This window comes from Otolemur garnettii, unplaced genomic scaffold (genome assembly GCF_000181295.1).
Source record: "Otolemur garnettii isolate 467f Iridium unplaced genomic scaffold, OtoGar3 scaffold00134, whole genome shotgun sequence".
Classification (NCBI taxonomy): domain Eukaryota; kingdom Metazoa; phylum Chordata; class Mammalia; order Primates; family Galagidae; genus Otolemur; species Otolemur garnettii.
The window spans coordinates 2,050,450-2,057,596 of record NW_003852529.1 but is presented as its reverse complement, the minus strand read 5'-3'; the positions used below and the strand labels follow the sequence as shown (position 1 = coordinate 2,057,596).

General features: G+C 41.7%; 1 protein-coding gene across 8 annotated transcripts in view; it reads left to right on the top strand.

Moving 5' to 3' along the window:
- The window catches only part of PPP6R3 (protein phosphatase 6 regulatory subunit 3), a 148,777-nt gene that overhangs the window by 45,423 nt on the left and 96,207 nt on the right, over positions 1 to 7,147 (top strand). The window contains exon 2 of one of the 8 annotated variants that reach the window (XM_023518317.1): positions 899 to 957. The exons of the other annotated variants lie outside the window; for them this stretch is intronic. The gene's annotated coding sequence lies outside the window, so the exon portion shown is untranslated. The remainder of the gene's footprint in view (positions 1 to 898; positions 958 to 7,147) is intronic. 8 annotated transcript variants of the gene reach the window in all.

Genomic DNA, 7,147 nt, shown 5'->3' with positions numbered 1-7,147 from the left:
ACTTTGTTGCCCTTAGTAGAGTGCTATGGCTTCACAGCTCATAGCAACCTCAAACTCTTGAGCTCAAGTGATTCTCTTGCCTCAGCCTCTCAAATACCTGGGACTAAAGATGCCCACCACAGCATCCAGCAGTTTTTAGAGATGGGGTTTCGCTGTAGTTCAGGCTTATCTCAAACTCCTGATCTCAGGCAGTCCACCCGCCTTGGTTCCCGGAGTGCTAGGATTACCGACATGAGCCACTGTGCTGCCTGTTACGTCATTATTATCTCTATTGGAAATGAAATATAGTTTAAGGAGTTGTATATGGGTGCAGTCAGAGGTGGGCTTGTGGACTTAATTTTAGGTATTGGCTGGACTGAGGAATACTTAGAAACCTGGTGAAACAGTGAGAGTGTTTCCAGGAGACCTGAGCATGAGCGTCTGATTGAATTAGCTGGGGAACATCTGGTCTTGACTTCAGTGGGAACTATGCAATGAACCAGGGGCCCCAAAAGAACAAATATAGAAGGGGGATTGGTCTCTTTCTGATAGCTGGGATAGAGTTCTGCTCTGCTGCCTAGGACATAAGAACTTCAGGCTTAAAGCCTTTGGGCTCCAGGATGTACATCAGTCATCCCTTCTTCCCTCCTGAGGCTTTTGTGGAGAGAGTTAGACCATCTGCTTCCCTGCTTCTGAGGCCTTCAGACTTGGACTTAGTCACAGTACTGGCATCCCAGAATTTCCAGCTTGCAGATGGCCTGTTATGGGACTTCTCAGCCTCCATAATTTTGTGGGCCAGTTCCCCTGATAAATTCCCTCTCACATACCTATATACATATTTTATTGGTTCTAAATAACCACTAGAGAACCCTAATACAGTTTTGTTATTTAGAAAGTCAAATATCATTCCTTCTTACAGTGTTTCTCACTACACAGTGGAAGAGATCTGTGAAATTGTTCCCTTGCAAAAAGGCTATGGTAAGTTAATTGCATGAGACTACTTCAGGGTAAAAGATAAAAATTTAAAAGCTAATTATTGGCTCTGTGAAAGCAGAATGTTGCTTAATTATGAGAGTAATAACTAGGCTTTTAAATGAACAACATATACTTACAAAATGTAGTTCATAACCACTTTATAGATACAAGCATAGCAAGTGTTTCAAAGACAGAGAAGTGAAAATACAGTTTTCTTCTGCTAAATTATTAGGTCTCATACACCTTTTATCCTTTTATACTTAGTGCCAATTCATTATGCTGTGTATTTCATCTTTGAATCATTTTCAGTATTGGAGCTATAAATAGTGTATAGACTTGTAGAGAGTTCTAATTCATTTTATGCGTTTCCTTTTTTTTTTTTTTTGAGACAGAGTCTCAAGCTGTTCCCCTGGGTAGAGTGCTGTGGCATCACTCTACAGCAATCTCCAACTCCTGGGCTCAAGCAAGTCTCCTGCCTCCACCTCCCAAGTAGCTGGGACCATCAGGCGCCCGCCATAATGCCTGGCTATTTTTTTTTTTTTTTTTTTTTGGTTGCAGCCCTCATTGTTGTTTGGTGGGCCCCAGGCTGGATTCGAACCCGCCACCTTAGGTGTATGTGGCTGGCGCCTTAGCCACTTGAGCCACAGGCGCCGAGCCTTATGCGTTTCTTTTCAAATTTGATTCCACAAATGTTCATTATCACAGTGTTGGCTTTGGGTATGTGCATTGTGGATGGATATAAAAATGTTAACTTCCTCAAGTGGAAGAGATGTACTTTTGTACCTGTGCATTTATGAAAAATAACATTTCTCAAGATAAGGCTCTGCAGGCAAGTGACTGCACATCCACTGGTGACTCACTGTGAGTTTTGATAGATCTCTTCAAAAGACGTGAGTTGTACATCACAGAATTTGAGACGACTACAGTTATAAAGTTGGGTGCATGTAGTTACCAACAGAATGGTAAATGTGTTTACACATTTCACTTTTTGACCTATTTCTTTGATTGTGGTTCATCTGCTTATAACTGTTATTCCTGTGGGACTGTTGCTAGTGTACCTGAGATTTATACTTACAAAAATTTGTATATTGTTACTGCCTATTTTATTGTATGGAGTTGGTCTATAAAGTGTTCTGTTGTGTTTTTATAAGTTTCTCAAGTAAATCCCCTTTAAAAATGTAAATAAATATTTTTCATTGGATTTTTAAGGTTATTCCTTTCAGAATTGTATTTTTGGTATTTTTATTTTTCAAGATTTCAAGATTTGGGTCAATGACATTCAGGATTGTATATTTTGGGATTATGGCCCAAACCCCTTTGCATGGCCTTTCCTTGGGTGTGTGTACACAAAGAGAGCGCAAGCTCTCTGGTGTCCCCTGTAAGGACACTAATCTGTCAAATAAAGGCCTCACCCATATGCCCACATTTAACTTTAACAACTATTTCCGAATATAGCCACACTGAATGGAGAGGTATCACATTCAGTCCATTACACTTTTCTTCAGAATTCTTTAGGCATTGCCTTATCGGTTTTTTTGTGGTGAGATACATATAAAATTTCTTTTTTTCTTTTTTTTTAAGAGACAGAGTCTCACTTTGTGGCCCTCAGTAGAGTGCTGTGATGTCACAGCTCATAGTAGCCGCCAGCTCTTGGGCTTAGGTGATTCTCCTGCCTCAGCCTCCTTAGTAGCTGGCACTACAGGTGCCCACCACAACGCCTGGCTGTTTTTTTTTTGTTGTTGTTGCAGTTTGGCCAGGGCTGGGTTTGAACCCATCATCCTCTGTATATGGGGCTGGCGCCCTATTCACTGAACCAGAGGCACCGCCCACAATTTACCATTTTAGTCATTTTTAAGTGTACATACAGTTCAGAGGTAATTGAGTACATTCAGGGTGGTACAACCATCACCACTGTCCATCTCCAGAACTTTTTATCTTATAAAACTGAAACTGTATACCCATTAAATAATGACTCTCCATTCCCTTCTTCCCCACAGACCCTGGCAACCACTAAAGTACTTTGTGTCTCTCTGATTTTGACTATTTGCAGTATATTAAATGGGATTACACAGTCTTTGCCTTTATCAAAAGGCAATTTTTAGCTGAGCATTGTGGCGGGCGCCTGTGGTCCCGGCTACTTGGGAGGCTGAGGCAAGAGAATCACGTAAGCCGAGGAGTTGGAGGTTGCTATGAACTATGAGGTCATAGCACTCTACCCGGGGCAACAGCTTGAGGCTCTGTCTCAAAAAAAAAAAAAAAGACAAATTTGAGAAAGTCTCATTATGTAGCTCTGGGTAGAGAGCTGTGGCTTCACAGCTCACAGCAACCTCAAACTCTTGGGCTTAAGGGCTTCTCCTGCCTCAGCCTCCTGAGTAGCTGTGACTACAGGCGCCCGCCACAGCACCTGGCTGTTTTTTTGTTGCAGTTGTCATTGTTGTTTTAGCAGGCCCAGGTTGGGATCAAACCTGCCAGCCTTGGTGCCAGCCAGTTTTGTCTGTTTTGTGACTAGTTTATTTCACTTAGTGTGTGTTTAAGGTTCATCCACATTGTAGCATGTCAGAATTTTCATCTTTTAAAGACTAAATGCTCTTCTATTGTATGTATGTACATATTGAATACCCTCAATTTAAAAATCCAAATGCTCAAAAATCTGAGAGTTTTTGAGCATTGAGTGACACAAGTGGGAATTCCACACCTAAGCTCATGAGATGCATTGAAGTTTATTAAACTGAAACACATAATTTATTAAAAATACTATATAAAACTATCACCAGGCTGTGTGTATAATAAGGTATACACAAATATGAAACATAAGTGAATTTCATGTTTAGACTTGAGTCCTGTCCTCAAGATATCTGTCATTATGTTTATGCATGTATTCCAAAATTTGAAAAAATACAAAATCTGAAACACACCTGGTGCCAAGCATTTGACACTCCTAACCTGTAGCACGTTCACTTACCCATTCCTCTGTTGATGGACACTGGGGTTGCTTCCATGTTTTAGCTTCGAGAATGGTACTGCTCCAAGCATGGGTACATAACTATCTTTTTGAGACCCTGCTTTCACTTCATTTGAGTATAGACCCAGAAGTGGAATTTCTGGGTCACATGGTAATTATGTTTTTAAGGTTTTTGAGGAACCAACATTTTGTTTTCCACAGTGGTAGATCATTTTATGTTCCCACCACTAGTACACAATGGTTCTAATTTCTCTACATCCTCACTGTCTCTTTATTTTCTGGTGTTTTTGGTAGTAGCAGTCCTAATATGTGTGAAGTGGTTGCTTCATCTTTTTTTCTGTTTTCTGTTTTGCTCTTGAGAAATCTCAAGATGTTCAGATTGTTAATCCTTTATAGAAAATCTGGGCCCTTCTTGGTGCCCAGGGTCATGAAATTTTCATAGTGATGTTCCCTAGTGTGGGTCTACTTTCAGGGACTTAGGGGGGAATTTATTTTCTGATTTCCTCCCTTTTGTTTTCTGTTCTTTCTCTATCTCTCAAACCCCCGTCACTTGGTTGTTGGATATTCTAAAATTTTGAAATTCCAATTTTCTTTTCTCCCATTTTCTGATCCCCCCCAGTCTTTCAGCCTTTTATTCAGTTATTAATTTCTGCTATGAAATTTTTAATTTCCAAGAGTTCTTTTTATTCTTTGTCCCCTTTTAAATAGTATTCTTTTTTATATAGTGACGTATTAGCTTCTCTCATTTTATTTATTTATTTGCAGTTTTGGGCTGGGGCTGGGGCTGGGTTTGAAGCTACCACCACTGGTGTTTGGGGTTGGCGCCCTGCTCCTTTGAGCCACAGGCGCTGCCCAGCTTCTCATCATTTTATATCAATTATTACTTTTTTCTTTTTTTTTTTTTTTTTTTTTGCAGGTTTTGGCCGGGGCTAGGTTTGAACCTGCCACCTCCGGCACATGGGGATGATGCCCTACTCCTTTGAACCACAGGCACCACCCACGTTTTTTGTTTTTAAGAGACAGAGTCTTACTTGATCACCCTCAGTAGAATGCTATGGCATCACAGCTCATAGCAACCTCCAACTCCTGGGCTTAGGTGATTGATTTTCTTGCCTCAGTCTCCTAAGAAGCTGGGACTACAGGCGCCTGCCACAATGCCCAGCTATTTTTGTTGCAGTTTGACCAGGGCTGGGTTTCAACCTGCCACCCTCTGTATATGGGGCTGGCACTCTACCCACTGAGCCACAGGTTCCTTCCTCAATTATTACTTTTTATGTTCTTCTTCTTTGTATGGTCTTACTCCTCCAACTTAACTTTTTTTTGTTTTGCTACTTTTTATGATAGAGGCTTTCTGGAGGTGTCTGGTAATCCTAATTTTTTTTCTGGAGGGGCAGAGTCTCACTTTGCCACCCTTGGTAAAGTGCTATAGCATCATAGCTCATAGCAACGTCAAACTCTTGGGCTGAAGTGATCTTCTTGCCTCAGCTTCCCAAGTAGCTGGGACTACAGGTGCCTGTCTCCAAAAATAGCCGGACATTGTGGCAGGGACTAGTTTTTCTATTTCTAGTAGAGAAATAGCCAGACACTGGCCTGACTAGTTTTTCTGTTTCTAGTAGAGATAGGATCTTGCCCTGGCTCAGGCTGGTCTCGAACCTGTGAGCTCAGGTGATCTACCTGCCCCCTCCCAGAGTGCTAGGATTACAGGCATGAGCCACTGTGCCCAGTCTGATCCATAATTTTTGTTCACATTTAAAAGTCAGGATACGCAATACATAAGAGTTATATCACATGAAATTGGATTCTTTCCCAGCTTTTTCCACTATCAAAGGATAAAGGGAATGACATCAAAGTGTCTATGACCATACTTACCTCTCAGATCCTCATTCCTAAATAACATTCCCTACCTGAAGGAACCAGGCCTTCTTGGAGAAACAGCTGATTTCAGAGGTGGGGCAGAAAAGGTACAAGCTGAATCTGGAACAGATTATGGGAGGAAATATATGCTCAAAAATTATGAAAAGCATAAAAGTGTGCTTGAAGGGGCTCCCACTGGGCAAATCTGGGACAATTTGAACATCAGAATGAATGATGATGTTAGTTAACAAAACAAGAATCTGTGAGTCTACACTAATATTAAATTATGGAAGGAAAAGGTGAGGAGGGGAAGGGAACATCCCTTACTGAAGTTAGAATGAGAATGCTATCTAATAAGTGCAGAAGGAATAGTAGAGCTACAAAAACTTCGTTATTTTATAACTGAGTAAAAACTTACAAGCACTTAAACAAAGACCCTTTCCCAGTATGTGGATTTCATATCTCATTGTACTTACTGTAATTTTGATAAGCAGCTGGATTCACAATGCTGTGTTTTGGCATTACTGGATGGAAGTGCGAGGCATGGTGTTGGTGAACTCTACTGGGAGCCTGGGATTGAGCCAGTCTGCAAGTGGGTATGGTGGGTGGGGGTGTGAGAAATGATTACAGTTGGGCTTTGAGGATTCTGGGACCACTCAAATCAAAATGCTAGTTTTTGTATGTGTGTGCATTTGGGGGGACTATATAACTGTCAGATTTGTAAAAGGATTTCTAAAGGGATCTGGAGCTCTTAATACAGAATGACTGTGATGGGTGGGGCTGGAGTTAGCTGTGATGGTTTAGTAAAGCAGTTTTACATGACTCCGTTAGTAAGTTTGTTGTGACTAAGGATTCTAGCAGCCCATACTGGCACAGGATCTGTTCTTACGATTTTAAGCAAAAATTTAGGTGGTCAACTATACTTTTTCATGTATATGTTCAAAAAGCACTTAGTGTGGCTGAGCACCTGCAGCTCAGTGAGTAGGGTGCTGGCCACATACACTGAGGCTGGCAGGTTTGAGCCCAGCCCAGATCTGCTACACAACATTGACAACTGCAACCAAAAAACAGCTGGGCGTTGTGGTGGGTACCTGTAGTCCCAGCTGCTTGGGAGACTGAGGCAATAGAATCGCTTAAGCCCAAGAGTTTGAGGTTGCTGTGAGTGGGGACACTACAACACTCTACTGAGGGCAACACAGTGAGAATCTGTCTCCAAAAAAAAAAGCACTTAGTAGTTGTGTGCAATCCCAGCTACAGGAGGCTGGCAGGGGTCGGGGTGGGGGGTCACTGGAGCCCAGGACTGTGAGGGTGCAGTGAGCCATCATTGCATCACTGCATTCCAGTCCAGCTTGAGTGACATAGTGAGACCATCCTTAA